The sequence below is a fragment of the Mustela lutreola genome, chromosome 13, assembly GCF_030435805.1.
Source record: "Mustela lutreola isolate mMusLut2 chromosome 13, mMusLut2.pri, whole genome shotgun sequence".
Taxonomy (NCBI): domain Eukaryota; kingdom Metazoa; phylum Chordata; class Mammalia; order Carnivora; family Mustelidae; genus Mustela; species Mustela lutreola.
Genome location: NC_081302.1, coordinates 26,974,780 through 26,996,173, shown reverse-complemented (window position 1 = coordinate 26,996,173; position 21,394 = coordinate 26,974,780). Strand labels below are relative to the sequence as shown.

General features: G+C 35.0%; 1 long non-coding RNA gene across 1 annotated transcript in view; it reads left to right on the top strand.

The window, feature by feature from the left end:
* Positions 1-18,796, top strand: part of LOC131814054 (uncharacterized) — a 73,606-nt gene extending 54,810 nt beyond the window's left edge. Inside the window, exons 2-3 of the long non-coding RNA XR_009347108.1 lie at positions 4,353-4,420; positions 18,609-18,796. This is a non-coding gene — a long non-coding RNA (uncharacterized LOC131814054). The remainder of the gene's footprint in view (positions 1-4,352; positions 4,421-18,608) is intronic.
* Positions 18,797-21,394: the final 2,598 nt, after the last annotated feature.

Here is a 21,394-nt window from a genome sequence, read left to right as displayed (position 1 = left end):
AGTAGGATATTGTGGTTCATAGGTGGATTTTTTTTTCTTACTGTGTTATGTTAGTCACCATACAGTACATCATTAGTTTTTGATGTAGTGTTCCAAGATTCACTGCTCATGTACAATACCCATTGCTCCATGCAATACATGCCCTCCTTAATACCCACAACCATGCTCACTCATCCCCCAACCTCCACCCCTCTAAAATCCTCAGTTTGTTTCTCAGAGTCCACAGTCTCTCATGGTTCGTCTCCCCCTCTGATTCCTCACCCCTTTACTTTTCCTTCCCTTCTCCTAATTTACTCCATGTTATTCCTTATGCTCCACAAGTAAGTGAAACCATGTAATTGACTTTCACTGCTTGACTTATTTCACTCAGCATAATCTCCTCCAGTCCCATCCATGTTGATGTAAAAGTTGGGTATTCATCCCTTCTGATGGCTGAATAATATTCCATTGTATATATGGACCACATCTTCTTTATAAATTCATCTGCTGAAGGGCATCTCCCCTCCTTCCACAGTTTGGCTATTGTGGACATTGTTGCTATGAATGTTGCCATACATATGGCCCTTCTTTTTACTACATCTGTATCTTTGGGGTAAATACTCAATAATGCAATTGCAGGGTCATAGGGAAGCTCTATTTTTAATTTTTTGAGGAATCTCCACACTGTTTTCCAAATTGCTGCACAACTTGCAGTCCCACCAACAGGTAAGAGGGATCCCCTTTCTCCACAGTCTCTCCAACATTAGTTATTTCCTGCCTTGTTAATCTTTGTCACTCTAACTGGTGTAAGATGGTATCTCAATGTGGTTTTGATTTGAACCTCCCTGATTCCTAATGATGATGAACATTTTTTCATGTGTCTGTTAGCCATTTGTATCCTCCTTTGGAGAAGTGTCTGCTCATGTCTTATGTGCATTTTTTCACAAAATGGGTTGAGTTTGAGGAGTTCTTCTTAGACCTTGGATCTCAACCCTTTGTCTGTAGTGTCATTTGCGAGTATCTTCTCCCATTCCACAGGTTGCCACTTTGTTTTGTTGACTCTTTCCTTTGCTATGCAGAAGCTTTTGATCTGGATGAAGTCCCCAAAGTTTATTTTCACTTTTGTTTCCTTTGCCTTTGGAGACATATCTTGAAAAAAGTTGCTGTGGCTGATATCAAAGAGATTACTGCCTATGTTCTCCTCTAGGATTCTGATGGATTCTTGTCTCATGTGAGGTCTTTCATCCACTTTGAATTTATCTTTGTGTATGATATAAGAGAATGGTCGAGTTTTATTGTTCTATACATAGCTGTCCAATTTTCCCAGCACCATTTATTGAAGAGACTGTCTTCTTTCCACTGTATATTTTTTCCTGCTTTGTCAAAGATTATTTGACCATAGAGTTGAGGGTCCATATCTGGGCTCTCTACTCTATTCTATTGGTTTCCATGTCTGTTTTTGTGCCAGTACCATGTTGTCTTGGTGATCACAGCTTTGTAATTAGAAAAAAAAAAAAAAAAAAGCTTGAAGTTAGGCAATGTGATGCCTCAGCTTTGCTTTGCTTTTTCAACATTCCTTACCAATTTTGGGTCTTTCCTGGTTCCATAAAAATTTTAGGATTGTTTGTTCCAGCACTTTGAAAAATGCCACTGGTATTTTGATCAGGATGGCACTGAAAGTATAGATTGCTCTGGGCAGCATAGACATTTCAACAATAGACATTTTAATAATAAAATATGATAGTTATCAAGCTCAACAATATCTAGAAAAATTTTCTCAATTTAAACCAATGAAACTTTAGGGAATAAAGTACAAGAAAGCATGTCAATTATGTAAAATAAAGTAATAAAAAATTCATATTATCTAATACTTTTGGTACTTCATAGTCACTTGATTTAGAAATACTGTCATTTTGCCTTAGAGATTCTAGTTCTTTCCTATCTTACTAATGTCTTTCAGAAATATTTATTTGCCTACCAGGTGTAAGTCAGAGGGGGTAATTCTCGAGATATAACTGCTGACCTCAATGAGGTGACCATACCACAATAATTAATAATAAAGTACACAAGGGAAGCTTTAAATCTAACAAAACTGAACTAATCCAAAGTAATGTTGTGAAGGAATGCGCATAGGGAAAGCAAAGGAGAGAAACTTTACCTAAATTGAGGAAAAGGAGGTGGTCAAGTTTGGGTCCTGAGGGGAATATGCTTAATCGATGTTTGAAGGGTGAATATGAGCGAACCAGGTGAGTAACTTGGGTGACATGTGTTCCTTATGAAGAAAGCAGCAAATGCAAGTAACTGAGTTGTAATGACTAAACAGCCACAGCTCCATTAAATTGGCTAGGGTCTTACGGATAAATGAGGCAATTCCAGAAGTGAGCCAACAAAATTACCAAATTAAAATGGAACAACTTAAAGACTCTTTCATGAATATTTCAACCATTCCATTTGAGCTTTTGGCTACTTCTGTACCTTTTAAAAGATATATAGTCTAAAATAAATGAATAAATGAATGAATGGCTACAAGAATTAATGAATGAAGTCTTCACCCATCTTCACCCATCTTCCGGGAAAAAAAATCTTACAATGTTGTTTCTTTTTAATTCATATGACTCCATCATGATACGAAATAAATGCTGTTGCATTTACTAGGGATTTAAAAAATATCTTTATCATTCAAGTATTCCATCTACTTCATAACCAGACAGGCATTGAGCGTTATTTTTTTCTGATTATCAATCCAGAACTGTAGTGAATTTCTCATATTATTTTATTGTTAATTTATTCAAAGTTTTTTTTTGTTGTTGTTTTTTGTTTTTTGTTTTGTTTTGTTTTGTTTTTGCTGAACTTCAAAATTCACCTGTTTGGTCTTCTAAAATAAAGTACATTTTCATAATGATGGCTTATGATGAATGTTTTAATATACTCTAATAATAACTACCATTATTTATTGAATGTTTACTGTGATCCTGGTAATACTGGAAGTACTTTATTTATTTATTTTTAAAGATTTCATTTATTTATTTGACAGAGAGTGACACAGCAAGAGAGGGAACACAAGCAGGGGAAGTTAGAGAGGGAGAAGCAGGCTTCCCACCAAGCATGGAGCCCAATGTGGAGCTCGATCCCAGGATGCTGGGATCATGACCTGGGCTGAAGGCAGATGCTTAACGACTGAGCCACCCAGGCGCCCCTGGAAGTACTTTAATAATATTACTTCAAATAATTCTGAGGCCAGTTCTATAAGGTAGAACACTGTAATTTTCACTGTACAAATAATGAAGCAGAAGTACAGAGAGGTTTGGGAAGTTGTTATGAGACATCCAGGAATAAATGGAAGAGTATAATTGTTTCTCGGACACTAAAGTTTATGGGGATTTTTGTTTTTACCATTGTGCTGCACTGAGGTCTCTGTAGTTCAAGAATTCAAATAACTAATTCTGTTAGTATTCCTAGTTTTGAAAATGTGGTTGGTTATTTGTGAAAACAAAAAAGGTTGGAGGTAAGATCCGAGCCTCTCTCAGGAGTCCTGGATCTGTGTTTCTGCATATTGTATGTCTGGTTGATGTTTTATAACTGCCTACTGATATATAACCCAGCACCCAATCACCTGCTGTAACCAAAAAATCCCTCCTGAATGCTTACTACATATGGCAAAAGTTGGCTCAGTAACTCGGGGGCACTGAGCAGTAACAAAGCATGAGGCTGATGAGTAAAGCCAGGGAGGCAATGTATTAACATGCAAGACATAACAGAGTTGACGCCTGAGGGGAAAGACACATATTGGGATGATCAACATATTTCTCTGTAAAGTTACTTGCAACACCAAATCAGATATTCAATCTATTTATTTTCAACACAAAATATTTTAATAAGGCTTAGCATAATTGAGTGCATCTGGACAGCTGACTTTATCGTAACAGACAAAACTTAAGGGGGAGGTAAATAACCATGTGAGAGAACAGTTTAGTGACAGTTTAAAGCAAGAGCAGTCAAGAGGCTGAAGAACGAAATGGCAGCATACTAGGATATCTTTTTTACCCCACAGTGAGAATAATTCTAGAAATGTGATTAGAATACAGCAAGTTAGTGAGCTACAAATTAGTACACCATTTCTATAATGATAACTAAATACTTGAAATCTATATTCTAAATAAGCATTATCCAAGAGAATTCTCTGTAACAAGAAAAATGTTCTCCATACTGTCCAGTACTATAACCACTAGTTGCTTTTGGCTGCTGAGGTATTGGAACGTGACCAATATAACTGAATTTTTTAAAATTTAATTTTAATTAACTGTTATTGCCATGTGTGGTTAGTTGCTACTGTTTTGGACAACAAAGTTCGAAGACTTTTCTTTCCTTAACAGGGCTTCTATACAACACAAAAGAATCTAGACCTCCTATGCTTCAGCGGTAATAATAATGGTAATTACTGGTAAGTTATTTCTTTAGATGTATTATATATACATTTACTAAAAATACTATCAAAGGTCACTAGCTTAGAAGTCTGAACGAGATCCTTTTGTGTCTCTGTTATGATCAATTAGATGTTGTGTTTGTAGTGTCATTCTCAGAAGCAACTTTTTCTTCATTCCCTTACCCTGGTGGGCAGAATATTATCGAATTCTCAAATATTGACAGCTCTGACATTTGTTTTGCCACGGTGTAACACTGCTAGCAGAGGTTTCATTTTCTACATTACTTTTCTTCATTTGTCACAATTTCTCTTTCTTCATTAGAAGAATTGTCAGAGACCGCTGAGATAAACTCACAGATCCGAGAAAAAGAAATAAATGAACAAACAGAAGTACGGCATTTTAATTTTTTGCACTGTTGAACAGCTGTGTTTTTGAAACTAAATCTGATATCCTACACAGACGTCTAGGAGTCACTACTGCTGTGCATTCTCTGAACAGCAATAGAAGAGTAGGTGGGAAAAACAGGGAACAGTAAGTAGCAGTTATTTGTCATATCCCCATCTGACAACTTTAGGAGCCATTTAGCATTTTAAATAAAGTTGATAATGCATGACCTATGAATTATACTCACAGAATATGACAGAAACACTGACGTGTGTACAAGGAAGCATGATACCACAAAGCATATTGCAACAGCAAAATTTTTGAAAGAACCTCAATCTTTGACCTCACTTGTATACCTGTGTTTACTTTGGCTTTACACAGATTAAAGCCCTAAACAGCTTTAAAGCCATACAGATATATCATTTTGTATCCTCTAAAATGCCAAAGACAATTTGCAGGATACTAGATAAATTCAAAATACCAAACTCAGTTTTGTTTTGTCTTAAGGAACTGATAACTGGAGCTCACTAGAAGTTCTCCTGTTATAAAACCCTCTGGTATTAGAAATCTTCCAGACACAGAATCAACAGGAGCTTTTCCAACCATGTAATAAAGCAAATATGGTTGATGTTTGTATACCAGAGAAAATAATGTAAGTAAGTAAAATATTTTCTATCCAAATTTTTACAAACTCTCGAGGAAAAGAACATATAATATATATTATAATTCACTTCTATTTTGATTAAGATGATCAATTTTCAACAAGTACATATAATCCGTAATCCTTTTATTGGTTCTTCTATGTTGATAACTCCAGTTGTGTGTGAGTGCGAGCGCTCACATCTATATAAACACATCTGAGTGGCTCAATCAGTTGGCCATTCAACTTGGTTTTGCCTCCAGTCATTGTCTTGGCTTGTGAGATGGAGCCCCACATCAGGCTCTGAGTGGAGTCTGCCTAAGATTCTCTCTCCCTCTCTGCCCCTCCTCCCACTTGTGTTCTCTCTTTCTCTGTGTGTGTGTGTGTATACACACACACACACACACACACACACACACATATATATTTATGTCTTTAAAAATGCTCACAGGTAAATATCCATATATTCTCATATATTTTTCCGTCTCACACATTTCAGGTACCACCACCGCATCATTTATAGGGTAGCAGTCATTAAGCCTGAAACTTCAGAATTGTATCTCATTCCATTTGTTCTACAGCCCAAGATCCATCAGATGGATTTTGTCTCCATGGCAGTATTACATCTGTTTTCTGTTGTCAATTTACCATGACACAACCCTAGATCTGAATCTCATTATTCCTCACCAGAATACTATAATCACTACTTACTTATAAAATCACCTTATATACAGTCTAGACATCACTGAGTGGAAGATTCCTATTCTTAAGGGTCCCTGGAACTGGGTCCCTGGTTTAAACCGTCCCCAAGTAACTATGTTTCTCACTTTCTGCAAAATTAATGACCATTGTTGCTGTTGTTATCATCAACAGTTTTGTGATCAAGGAACTTGTTGCCTCCCCATTCATGCTGACTATATTTTATTTATTTTTTATTTTTTTTTAAAGATTTTTTATTTATTCATTTGACAGAGAGAAATCACAAGTAGATGGAGAGGCAGGCAGAGAGAGAGAGAGAGAGGGAAGCAGGCTCCCTGCTGAGCAGAGAGCCCGATGAGGGACTCGATCCCAGGACCCTGAGATCATGACCTGAGCCGAAGGCAGCGGCTTAACCCACTGAGCCACCCAGGCGCCCCTGACTATATTTTAAAAAGCCAAATTGAACTATATTATTTTTATCCATTTTCTCATACACATTTTTTCACACTGTATTTGCTGGATAAGGATGCAGTAAATGCACAAGATGGCCAACATCTCCACTAACCACAGTTTTACCTATTTTTAAACCCAGTTTATTACTTTATCTAAATTTTCAAATCTCAATGAAGTCACTTCCAATGAAGCCACTGCTCAAAAATAAATTACCATATTTTCTAAGTTAGCATATTTTTTATATATTTTCTCTCTAACGTATTTGTGTAGTATATGTGTGTCTGTGTAGCTGTGTCTGTACACTGTTTCTCTATATTTATCCCGAGTTCAGAATTCTATGCATTAGTTAGAACCTAATAGAGTTCTTTGCACATGTTAAATGAGTTAAATTAATTTAAAAAATAATGATACCATTGTTCAGTTTATGCAGGTGACTAGAGTCTGAATGTGCAATCAGATAAGCGTGAATAAGCAAGAGCCTATACATTATAAATCCAGCTGATAATTCTCCAAGTCAGTTGTGAAAGTTTGGCTTTATTGTGAAAGTAGATGTATATATTCCTGTATTAGTTTTGGCTTCAAAATTTGTATGTTTAAGTCAACTATGTTAAAAGAAAAGTCACAGTGAAAACTTACACTGTACTCAAATATACAACACAGTAGGAAAGTATCTTCGTGGACACAGAAAATGCCAAAACCTTGCACTCTATCCCCAGGGCTCAGACATCAGCCCTGCCAAACAATTGCTGTGAGTTGGAAAACATTCTGGATATTGATATTCAATATTTTTAACCTTTTGTCAGTAGGTGATGAATTAACTCAGCTCCAAGGCTGTTCCGGTTGACAGTGAGAGCTGATTTAACTCATTTCTCACTGCAGGAAGAAGAATCAGATCCAGGGACAACAGCCAATAGAAAAGAAAAAATGAATTAAAAATAAAATTAGTGTACTAGTACTTTAGCACAGTTAGGCATTCCAGAATCTCAGGGATAATTAACATTCTTAATATAAAATATTGATGTTATGCAGTATTAATGCAGTATCACAGTAAGAATTGACAGTGTTTAATGTTTCATAGCAGCCTCCTAGCTGAGCAAAGAACTTTTCACAAGCAAAAGGAATTTAATTTTAGATTCAAAAATATTAAAGCCATCTGGGATGGAGTACAATTAACTCTTCCTGCTTCCTTTCTTTACTCCTGTGTAATGAGATTATCTCATTGTAAATTACTGCTAGCGACTTGTTTGTAAATGTGCATAAGGTTCTTGACCTTAGTGGTTCGTCATTTGCAACAATAAGTACTTATAAATCACAACACAGCCTAAATCAGTTATCTTATTAGGAACGGCAAAATCGTGATTTCTAATTCTTTTAATCATTCCGCATTTATTGTTTGAAATTATGCTGTATTTTAAAACTCCCTCCCATCTAGTGGGGTTTTAATAACCCTGAAATTTAGTCCATATAGGAAGTACAGAGAAAAGAATTCTTAATTTTTCACATATGACTATCAATTTTCATCATAATTAATGGACTCACTATTCCAGCGTTCTCTAATAAGCACTGCTTTATTTCTCTCTGATTATATATTTCTATTTCTATCTACCTGTCAACTCTGGGATTTTTATATACTTGATGTTTTCAATATATGTTAGTAACCATTCTTTTCAAATCACAAATGATTTCCACTGGCTCGGGAGCCTTTTGAATGGACTCCATAATCCTTTTGCAGCTTTTATTCTTTATATTCAATATTTCCTAAACTTATCCATGCATTTCCTGCCCAGCACCTAAAAGGGGTTTTTCCTCTGAGGATCCTCATTATTTCTATTGTTGAAAGGTATTTAATGAACAAAATCTGGCTATGAGAAATATTTATTGCTACTGGTTCCTATTGCCTTTTCAGTGGACACTGTTAGAGCATGCACTCAAAATAAAAACATAAAAACAACTTGCATTGTTTAGTCAATTCAAATATAAGATTTATACCATTTTATCCTTTACGCTGAAAAGGCATTTCCTATACAAAATTAACATCTATTTTCTTTAACGTATACTACCCACAATTATACATCAAGTATGTACAAGGTAACAGTAACATAAAAGAATGAAGTTTAAGATTTGGCATTTATTTTTGTCCTTAGATATGCTTTTATTTTTTTATTTTATTATGTTATATCACCATATAGTACATCATTAGTTTCTGATGTAGTGTTCTATGATTTATTGTTTGGATATGTTTTTAGAATGTATAAATAATTAGACTGATTCTTTTCCTCTGTGAGGTTGTATCACCAAAATTATATACAATTAGCTATATTTGTTCCAATTCATTATAGTTAAAATATTTTCCTTTATGATTTTTGCTTTTTGATTATATAAAATATTTGTATGATTCAAATATAAAAAATATATTATACATATATTCACAGGAATTCTTTTCACCTCTGTTCCTTCCACTCTGCCCCCCCATAAATAATAACTATTTTTAGTACTTTCTACTTGATATTCATTAGTGTTTTTGTGAAAATAACCATGGTGTGTGTGTGTGTGTGTGTGTGTGTGCTCACTTTTTCTACTTTCTTTTTAAAAATATAACGTAACAGGGCGCCTGGGTGGCACAGGGGGTTAAGCCCCTGCCTTCGGCTCAGGTTATGGTCTCAGGGTCCTAGGATCGAGCCCCACATCGGTCTCTCTGCTCAGCAGGGAGCCTGCTTTCCCCTCTCTCTCTGCTTGACTATCTGCCTACTTGTGAACTCTTTCTCTGTGTCAAATAAATAAACAAAATCTTAAAAAAAAAAATACAACATAACATATCCTTTATGTGTCTTGCTTTTTTTCACTCTATATGGTAGCATAAAGGTCTTGCACATATGGTTTTATAATACCCTATTACTCAATTTTGTGACTGTATAATTTTTTTCTCATTTATTTTCACCCAGGCCTTTATGGATGGACATTTTGATTGTTTCCAACATTGCTATTACGGGTAACACCGGAGCAAACAACTCTGTTCATAAGCCATTTTACAAATGTATCTTTAAATAAATGTTTAGAAGGGGGATTGCTGTACTAAAATATAGTTGCATATGTAATTTTCCTAAATGTCACCAAGTTCCTCTCCATAGGAGTTATGGCATTTTGCATTTTCATCAGTGACGCATTTAAATATATTGTCTAACAAGATATTTTGCCACCCTGACAAATGAGAAATCATACTTTCATTTTTTACTTTCTCCTGCTATACGTAAAATTAAGTCTTACATTTTAAAGGACCTTTGGTATTTATTTTTCTGTGACTATATGTTCATATTTTATTCATTTACTATATCTTTTTGGTCTATATATTCTAAATTTTAAGAAACTCCTTATAAATTAGATACATTGACCTGTGTGAGGTATACTGGAGATATATTTTCACCATTTGTCATTTTTTGACTTTGTTATGGTGTGTTTTTTGCCTTTACTATTTATAATGTATTTATTTATTTACTTTTTGCATATCATTGTGCAAGAGCTATACCAGGAGACAAGAATACAATCATAAACATGAGGATTGTCGGTTAGAAGAGACATTAAAGATATTATCTAAATATAGTGAAACTTTCTATATTTGGATATGTACAAGGAATACACAAATACATAAGGGCTTATGATATGTGAAGTTCTGTAATTTGATATCTTACACTCTAAAAATTAACCTTCACATTGCTTTCATTTTTTTGTCACAAAAAATAGATGTGTAATTGGTATCTGCAGAGGTCAGTTTGCCTATATTGAGCCATTACTTAGATTAAACTTGTAAAGTTATTAATCTAAGACTTTCACATTTGGATATGATGCAGGAATAGGTACTATATTAAATCTTTGCCAAAAAAAGCTAAAAAAAAAAAAAAAGATGAAACAATAGTTTTCAGAAAAGGGGATATAGAGCACTGTGAGTTAGCTATTGCTAAATAAAATTAAGGAAGGTTATTTTATGACCCTACCAGTTTCCTGCCTGCAAAAAGTAACCAGGCTTCAGTGAAGAGCCTCGCTGAGTAGAAGGGGCAGATTTCAGGGTTGGGGTGGCCCAAGCAGCTAGAATTTGCACAGCAAACACTTTAGAGGGGAGAGCTACAATGAGAGAGAGAGAGAGACTGAAAAGGCACAAAAGATATTCAAAAGGTCCCTTTCGTATTTTATTGAATACTAACTTGGGCACGATTATGGTAGAACTACATGACCAGGAAAGAACATCTAAAAACAAGTTAGGAGAAAACCTCTGAGATAAATATGGCCAAGAATCACTTGTGCTCTGACTAGCCAGCACATAAAGTCTTACTAACAGTTTCCTCAGAAGGGTTTTGTCTCAATGGTGGGAACAAATTTTCCCTAGATTTGAAGTTGCTCTGAAATACCCTAAAGATTTTAAAAGCAAGACTCAAAAAGATCTAAGTCCAAATAACTTACTGGCATCCCAGAGAAATTTTCAACCATATTTACAGGAATTAAGTGAAATTTGCCAATCAGCAATACAAAGTGTCAATATTTGGTGAAGAGTAAAAAATTATTAGGCAAGCAATAAAGCAATTTAAAAATGACAAAAAGATCCATAACCAAGAAAAAAATGCATTAATATAAACAAGTCCAGAAATAAGAAAATTACAGAATTAGCATGCAAGAGAGGTTGACAAAAACGTGAACATATTTTAAGATACACTAAGACTGAAATCAAATAGCTGGAGATGCAAATCATACTGAAAGGATACGATAAACCACCATCACATAAATATCCAATAACAAAAATAAATAACAGTTCATGAGTTCTAACAAGTTATATGAAATTTGGTTCATTATGTATTTATTTTTAAGAGAGTTCAAGATTTTTCCCTCTTAGGTTTATTTTTTTTAATTGCATTTTCCCTTTATCAATAATCAGACCTTTTCCCTATTGAGGTCATTTCCAACAAGTTAAAGTTTTCAATATAGCCAACAACCCACTCTTAACGATATTCCGCTATACTGGGCCACTTATCCTATTCTATTCTTATGTAAAGTAGATTTGTTTTCCCAATTGATTAAGTCATTATTCCACTTCATTATTCCTTTGAATAGGGCTAGAGTACAGGAATGCTAAGAAAGTTACACATACCAAGCTTCCAAGAATATGTTTCCATTCCATTTTAAAAATACAATAAAAAGCCAGCAAATGCATAATCTGCACAAGTGTGTAAACCTTGATCATTAAACAATTCAATTGTTTCAACAACTGAAACAACTGAAACAACTAATACTGATTAGTAGCAATATTAAAATTGATAATTTCAATAACTCGCACAGAGATTTTGTTCAGTATATGATTTTTACTTCTAAAATAGAAAATCATACTGAGATAAAAAAGCCTGACAAACCAAGAAAAAAAGGAGAACATTAAAAATACAGAAATGAGGAATTTTAGGCTCCCAAAATTCTGGTGCTTTTCCTGATATACAATTTTTATATTACTGTACATTAAATTCCTGCTTTTAATTCTCATTTCTTTAATTCTGTATTTCTTAAGTTTCAGAAGGTTCTGAAACTAAATTTAGGAAAGCAACATAAATGAGAACAGAGCATATTAAATCTCTCCTCAGACAGCACTGGAACAGTATGCAGAACACTTTGCACTTTCAAAGGTGCTTTGTTTACACAAAAGCAGTGCAACTTAACCAGCTGAAAATGTCCTTGTATTCAGACAAAATATATAAATTCAAGCCCAATTCTGTCAATTTTCACCTATAGCATCCAAGTCTTATTAGTAGGAGGATCTTTATGAACAAGAACCTACTGAATACTTTCTCCTGTGAGAGTGCTGCATCTGGTATAGTAATGACATCAAAATAAATTTCTAAGTTTAAGCAGTTGAAGGCATGTAGAGAAAGAGAAATATCACAAACACAGACTTCCAGGCCAATCCTTGTTCTTTTTTCTTTTAAACTGGGTAGATTTCCACATTTCTAATTCTGGATCCTTGACAGATTTGATCATGTTGTCTATTGTTCTATCAAAGTTTTAATATTCTACCTACCTCTCTATACGTATTTTGGTATTTACAATATGTTTAAAGATCTCTGAGTTAGGAATGGAACTAGAGGGTATTATGCTAAGTGAAATAAGTCAGTCACAGAAAGATAAATACCATGTGATTTCACTCATATGTGGAATTTAAGGAAAAAACAAATGATCAAAGGAAAAAAGAGAGAAATAGAAAAACCAAGAAATAGACTCTTTATCATAGAGAACAAACTGATGGTTACCAGAGGGCCGGCTGGGGAGAGGATGGGCGAAACAACTGATGGGGATTAAGGAGTGCCCTTGTCATGAGGAGCACGGGGTGATGTGTGGAAGTGCTGAATCACCAGATTGCATACCTGAAACTAATATAACACTGTATGTTAACTATACTACATTTTTAATTTAAATGCAATTAATTGGGCGCCTGGGTGGCTCAGTGGGTTAAGCCGCTGCCTTCGGCTCAGGTCATGGTCTCAGAGTCCTGGGATCGAGTCCCGCATCGGGCTCTCTGCTCAGCAGGGAGCCTGTTTCCTCCTCTCTCTCTGCCTGCCTCTCTGCCTACCTGTGATCTCTCTCTGTCAAATAAATAAATAAAATCTTTAAAAAAATAAAAATAAAAAAATAAAAAAAATAAATAAATGCAATTAATTAACATATAATGTAGTATTAGTTTCAAAGGCAGAGTTCAATGATTCATCAGTTGTATATAACACCCAGTGCTCATCACATTATGCGCCCTCCTTGAGGCCCATCATCCAGTTACCCCATCCCCCCACCCACCTCCCTTTCCGCAACCCTCAGTTTGTTTCCCTGGAATCAAAAGTCTCTTGTGGTTTGTCTTCCTCTCTGATTTCTTCTCATTCAGTATTCCCTCCCTTTCCTTATGATCCTCTGCACTATTCCTTATATTCCACATATGAGTGAAACCATGTAATTGTCTTTCACTGGTTGACTTATTTCACTTAGCAAAATACTCTCCAGTTCCAGTTCCAGTTTATCCTTTCTGATGGCTGAGTAATATTCCATCATATATATGAACTACACTTCTTTATCCATTCATCTGTCAATGAACCTCTCAGCTCCTACCACAGCTTGGCTACTGTGGACACCCCTGCTATGAACACCGAGGTGCATGTGCCCCTTCTTTTCACGACATCTGTATCTTTGGGGTAAATACCCAGTAGTGCAATTGCTGGGTTGTAGGGTAGTCATATTTTTAACTTCTTGAGGAACCTCCAAGTATACTAAAATTTAAAAACCCACATTAGAACCATGTCAAGATGGCAGATGATCACTGAAACGCCTCTAATTCATTGTATCATAATCCTGGTTGCTTCTTTCCTCATAATGTCTATGGCCTTCTCCGCCAAACAAATGCCTACTTCTGACATTAAACCATGAGAAAGCAGGTTGTTAAGGTCAAGACAGTACTTATCTTACCTCTTTTCTTCCTTCTTATCCACTGCTGTTATCACTGGCATCATTTCCAAGTGTGTTATATGTATTTTTCCAATCATCCTCAAATGCCCTCTGCCTTAACCTCTGCTAAATCTCAAAGCTGGTTTTCCCATGAAATATAAAGAGAAAATTTCTTCAGGTTGTATATATCCCAAAAGTAATAATTAGGATATATGACCAAAGTTGGTTCTTTTTATCTGGAAAATTAAAAAAAAAAAAAAAGTGGTATAAAAGGAAGCACTTTTTTCAATTACTTTCCTTTTCCCTAATAGCAACTGCATGAAGACATTTCAAAAAGATGTGTTAACTCCAGTTAAAGGAAAATAGGCTCGAGTTAATTAGACTGAGTCTGTTCTATAGAAAACCTATTCTGAAGCACTATCCACAAGCACTGAAAAGGAAAGTGGATGAAAAAGCATCAGTGAAAAGATGGAAGAAAAGATCCATCTGCACAATTACACTGCTAGAAGAATCCGGCACTTACATTCCCTAATCCTCACTTTGGGAGAGTTCATCTAAAGTGCCCCTTTCCTTGACCCATCTCTGTCTTTAGTCCACAGCTCCTATCCCTGAATGTCACCTTCTTCAATATATTAGTGTCATCATCCTCAGGACTGGAGAGAAGGGAATTAAGGAAAGACCAGAGCGGCAAACAGGAAGGGACCTCTGAAACAAGCCCCGAATCTGTCAATAGGATTAGGAGCATGAATTTTAAGGCAAATTAGCTCAGACATGGTTTATGTTATGAGTAGCTTCTTGGATTAATCTGTATGCTATAAGTCACCTCATGGATAACCATAAAGTTTATAAACTACTACTCTCCAAATCAGTAGCCACTGGCAAAATGTGGCTGTTAAGTTTGTATTAAAATTAAATTTTAAAAATTAGCTTAAGTTTAATTTCTTATGTACTAATTACATTTTTAAAATTTTTTTAAAGATTTTGTTTATTATTTATTTGACAGACAGAGATCACAAGTAGGCAGAGAGGCAGGCAGGGAGAGAGGGGGAAGCAGGCTCCCCGCTGAGCAGAGAGCCCCATGTGGGGCTCGATCCCAGGACCCTGGGATCACGAACTGAGCCGAAAGCAGAGGCTTTAACCCACTGAGCCACCCAGGCGCCCCATACTAATTACATTTTAAGTGTTCAATACCCACCAATTTGAGAGGGCAGATTTGAATCACTGCAAAAAAGTTCTGTGAAATAATGCAGATCTATACCCCATGATTTTTTAAATGGAAATAGCAGAAGTAGGTTCTAAGAATATGTTGTGAACTGGTTTGCAATGATTTCAAATCTACCTGTTTATGACTTGAGTGAAGTTGTTTCAATCTAAGGATGAATTTCTTTACCTCAAGAAAGCTGTGCCAGGACGCTGTCATCAACATCTACTGTTGTCCATAAGCACTTTGTAGCTCAGCTGTTGGACAATGAAGGGCACCGCTGGGGACCTACCTGGGAACTTACTGATAAAAACACATGGAAGAGCAGCAAAGATGTAATGGACATATAAACTTTAAATACCAAGAATTCGTGAAGATTAACTCAAGTGTTGGGTCTGGGCAGGGCTACCCTTCGTTGATCTAAATAGCTTTCTGAAGACACTGAACTTGATTCCTTTTATCTCCCCTTGCCTGGAACAACAGTGTAATTAACCCATCCCTGGTTTGGAGTACACTAGCTCTCGGAAGACTTATGACCAGATACCATCCTGCATACTACTGGCTTGTGAAATATTACCACTATAAATTATAATTCTCACAGTCAACCTGTGTTAAATAAATTATTGATGAAGACAATTTCAGTCTCTGAGCATAATCTGCACTGAATAAAACAGAGTGGCAAGAGATACTTTCTTCTGGGTTTCTCAAATGATAACTCTAAAAAACTTTCCGCTAAGGAACTTCTAGTAAGAGGCAGCACAGCATAGTTACATGAAGTGTCAGGTGGACCTAGGCTACTTAGGAACAAACCAGTCTTTCACTATCTGCTGACTGAATGCGTTTTTGCAAGTTCCTTTATATACTGTATCTCATTTTTCTCAATGAAAAATGCAGACACTAGTAGAAGCTGCCTGGGTTGTTCAAGTTCAATGCACATAAAATACTTCTTGTAATACAGTAATTCCTAAAAAGTTGTTAGTTATAATAATTTTTTATACTTCTATACTTATCATATATGTGAAATACATGTTACGACAAAAATTCCCATTATTAAGCCAAGGGTTTCTCTGGTACAAACTATCAATAGTTTGATAGATACCAATTCAATCCCCAAATAGAACATTATTCCTAAAGGGAAAAGCGGAAAATAAGAGTAAATTTTAGCAACGAGATTTATGGGATCTGATGCATATTACACAAGTGCTTGTACACAGAAATTTGAAAAATTACTATGTGTTTGAAAATTACAAATTATAAGTGCTGTGTACTGTTCATCTTATTTATATATAAACTGTGCCAAGACGACAGGGTAGGGAAATTTTCAAGCCTCTATTCCACTCACAGTATACTCATCTAGCAAGGCTCTGACAGAAAGGAGGACAACAGCAATCGTTTCCATGTATTCACAATGATTTGTTTTTACAATAAATATTTCAATTAAAAATGCTTTGATTTGATTTTCAACTGCAAAGAAAAAAACACTCAAGACATTTATTTCAAGGACTTATTCAAAAAATTAATCCTCCTAGTCTTTGAAGTATTTCAGAAGCCATTGAAAGTCTAGATCTGAAGCACCAAGAGTTATTCTCATGTCTCTTAGCTGCTCATTAGTTTGATGTATTTCTTGCAGACTCCATTACTGCCAGGCTGCTGATCGATTACAGCACATGGCTTGACCTCATTATTAGATGGCTCTAATTATTTTGGGTAGATATTGAGAATTTTATTTTCGGAAAGCAAATGCTAGAAAGAATTTAATCTTGAAATTGTGTTTTAAACCACTAACATTGTCATACCAACACAATTAGCAAGTATTTAAACTAAGAGCTGAAAATTCATCTTTTATATATAAAGAAGTATTATTTCTAAAAATTATCCCTACGAGATAAATATTCCTGTCAAAACTGTCATTTAATTGTATTATAAACGCACAATGAAATTTACTCAACTGTGTTCAAAATAAGAAACTCATAACTTTAGTTAACAAAAAGGACCAAAAGGAGTATAATTAAAAACAAACAACAAATAATTCTGTCCTTTTTATGTAAAATACCTGTTTTCCATATGCTCGTGGAATTCTCTCACATCAACATTAATCAAAGGTTTATCTTTTAATTTCCTGTTGGTCCCAGAAAGATATATTCCTTAAGAAAAATCAGTTCTTAACCATTACTATTTCTACACAGAATGGTGAATGAATGTGTGCTACACAAAGACATATGATGATCATGTCAAAGCTTTGTTTCTTCTTTCTAGTTTTATGAATTCACATAATTTCCTAGAGTTTAGTATGCTAGTAAATGCAACTGACTTACTGTCTTAGACTAATATTTCTTCAGATGTATGTGACAAAATAATTGGAAAATTTGAAAAAAAATTACCAATGTGACCTACACAAATTTCTCATAGAAATGAACAAAGCAATTACATTTTAAATTATAATTTTTATAACCATTAATACTAAAAGCATTCCTGAATTTTTTTTTTTTAATATTAACAGGGTATTTTCTAAGAAGGTTAATTTTCTCCTTTGGTCATACCATTAGAACATTTTGCAGAAAACATGCTCTACTGCAAAAATATGATTATTCATTTGGTTTAATTCCCTAAGACAGTATAAATAACATATCTATATCCTTGGCATAAGATATAAAAATTTTGGAAAGATGCTGAGATTATCCATTTGCCAGTATTCTAGAGGCTATGAAGGATACCATGAACTCTTTGAGATAGAATGATGATCAATAAGTTGCACTGTAGCACTTTTGCATTTATTAGGTTCATTTTACAGATGTGCAAATGCAACAACAAAATTAAGTAACTGACTCAATTTCTCACTATTCATAAATGCAAAGACTATATTCATAAACACTACAATATAACTTTTTAGGGAACATTGAAGGGAAGACAGGGAGACCCCAAGACCCAAATTTATGTGAGTAAATAATGCTAAAGATGAAAGAAAAGGTGAAATCAGAAATGAGAAAGCAGCTAGCCAAAAATTACAACATTCCATAAAGCCATTTAAAAATGTACTCAATGAGACTTTTGGCTTTCACAACTAAAGACACTATAAAAATTCTACACAAACAGAGCAGAAAATAATGCTTCTGGTGGAGAGTCAGACTCTGAGAGTGAGAAGAGAAGAAGGGTTTGAAAAGATCACGCCCAGATGATGTTGAACTCACCCAGGAGAGAAAGTAGTGAGAGTGTGAAAAGGGAACAGGAATTCAGTGCTAATGAACAGCCCTCCCACATGAAGAAATCATTAATAAGGGAACTGAGTCTCCTCCCTTTCATACATGCTACCTTGAGCTTCAATTTCTTGCCAAGCAAGGCAAATGACTAAACTAGATATTTTTTTCTTTCACAGCTTGAATATCTGTGCCATAGAGATTCTCCTCTGCTACCCATACAGTGAAGAACAGAGTTAGTATGTGTTTTTCTTCATGGAATACTTTCATCAATTCTGAAGCCAAGATTGACTTCCCTGTGCCATTTATACACGCTACCATATACCACTGGTATTAAAGGATCACAAATTATACACGCTACCATATACCACTGTGTTAAAGGATCACAAATTTATTCAGGTGTTTGCTGATACACATCACACATCTTCTGTGACCCACAAAAAATGAATTCCCTAAAGAGATCTTGACATTTATCACGATCAGGGTCTAAGCTCTTGCCACAGGACACAGGAATAAGTGAGGCAGATTGGAAGGAGGATAAAATCAGGGTTTCATATGGGATTAGAAATGCAAGCTAAGCTTTTTTATATGGAGACTGGCAAGCAGAGATAAGATTACAAAAATACAAAGAATCCAACATATTTGGGTCTACATTAGTTCAAACTAAAATTGAGTAGAATACAGGAACATATGTTGAGACTATTTTGAAGCAAACTCTTAAGATTCTGAGTACCCACTGTGGTAGGCTATCAGTAGGATTCTAATTTGGTGAAAATTAGAATAATAAAGCATCTAAGATCAGTGAGAGATGTTAGGAACCCTACCTCCAAGCTCGAAGACTTAAAAATCTATCCACTGTAGCTTTAGAGCAATTCAAAAACAGAAAGAGCATTAAAAATGACTTACTGCTGAGACCAGTACCTACGGAAGTGGAGATAATGACATAGGATTTAATTAAAGTAATAATTGGACTATGGAGAGGTAAAACTAGATGTGGTACAAATTGTTAAGCATCATTTTCATTATAACCATCCATAAGTATAGCACACATTGAATAATATTCATATTTGTAAATCCGAAATTTTAGAACTGGGAATTATTTCTAAGAAATACTACTGATTCCCTTCAATTTACAGATGCACTCAACATTTCATTCATTTAGCAAATATCTGAGAAATCTTACTAAATTCCAGGAACTATGTTAGACACAAGAAATTCGGCAAAGAATGAAACCAACCACTCTCTGTAGGCCATGATAAAACCTTCTCCCTAAAGTACCCAGTGTTAAGGTTCATGCTATCGTATCATTCTATGTTACCCACCATTACTCCTTTCTGCAAGCATCTATAGATTTTTACCTTACTAAGGTTTTATTAGTAACAGCACTATTCTGTCATGGCTTTTGGTGTTTTAATAACCAAGTACATAATCTTTCAATATTGACTATTCTTAGAACCTTGAATGACTCCTACTATGAATGTGTTTTCCACCTTACCACAGCCCTTGATGTACATAACATTCTAGAACTTGACATTACTAATAGCTAATACCTTTTCATAATCCAAATATCAGATATCAATTTCAATTATTCTAATTCCTATCACATTCCATTTTTCCATATCAGCACCACAATCGACTTCCAATAATTTCTTAGCTCCTCTAGCATATACCATCCACTGACCTTCCCAATTTTTCTCAGCTCTCTTCCTTTATTCCTCCTTTATTCAACCTAGATTCCAGTGTGCATCAATACAATCACTTTCTTGTATAAGCCCCGATTCATTTCTTCGAAAATAAAAACAAAAAGTACAAAATTCCGCATATACTCAGCCTGTGCTTACACAGCTAAATGTTGCTAGAGGAAAACATAAAGCTATACTAATCCATGTCACTTGATAGTACTGATTTTTAGTCTCAAAAAGGCCACCAAAACTCCCTAGAATCATACCATGTTTTCCTAGTTCACTTTACTATACTCCCTGAAATTTATTTCATGCCTTCTCAACCCTCTTCTTTCTCTGCCCTCTCCACTCCTGCTTAATGGCTTTGTTTTTATTTTGGAGAGAACACAAAAGCAATGAGAAGAGTGTTCCTAGGGCTCTCACTGCCATATACCCGCATACCACCAATCTCCCTCTATGGCTGTACTATCATCATACCTCTATTTAAAAGATATGATCACGTGTTTAAAGCTAATGTCAATCCTTTGCATTCACTAGAATCAAGAATGTCTTACCTTCTCCAACGTGTTGATCCAGATATTGATTCCTTCTCTGTTCATACGGGTTTACCCTCTCTACTGAATTACGACAACATTCAGACCTATAGTAATACCTCATTATTTACAAAACAAAATTCTCCACTTAATGTGCCTTTCCCTTTTCCTTTCTAAGGAAATCCTCAAAAGAATTATTGGCAATGTTTTACTCAACTTATTTTCTATAGCACTTGACAGAAAATATTATCCCTTCTTTCTTGAAAAACATTTTCACCTGATATGTACAACTGTTCTTTTGCTACCTCCCTGGCCCATCTTTCTCCATTTCATTTACTGGCTATTTACTATTTCTCCAAATTTTGTGATTTATAATGGCCCAAGGATCATTCTTCAGAGTTTTCTATTCTATATCTGTTCTCATATTTAGATAATCAAATATAATCTTATAAATGTAAGCCAAGGTTTCTAAAACATTTTTTCCATTAACATCTCCCTAAAGAGAAAAATTAGATTTATAGTCTCCCTAATGAAAGAAATTAAATATCAAAAATAAGAATTCATCAGATAGGTTTGAGCTATATAGGCCCATAGACTATTGCAATAGCAAAGATTTTTCCCACCTCCAAGAACCAATTTTCACCTCCTGGAGGGAGATGACATCCCTACTGAGAATGCATGCTTTAAATTTTATTTATATTCTGATGAATCCCAAATTTATACCTCCAAGAAGAACCTCTTATCTGAACT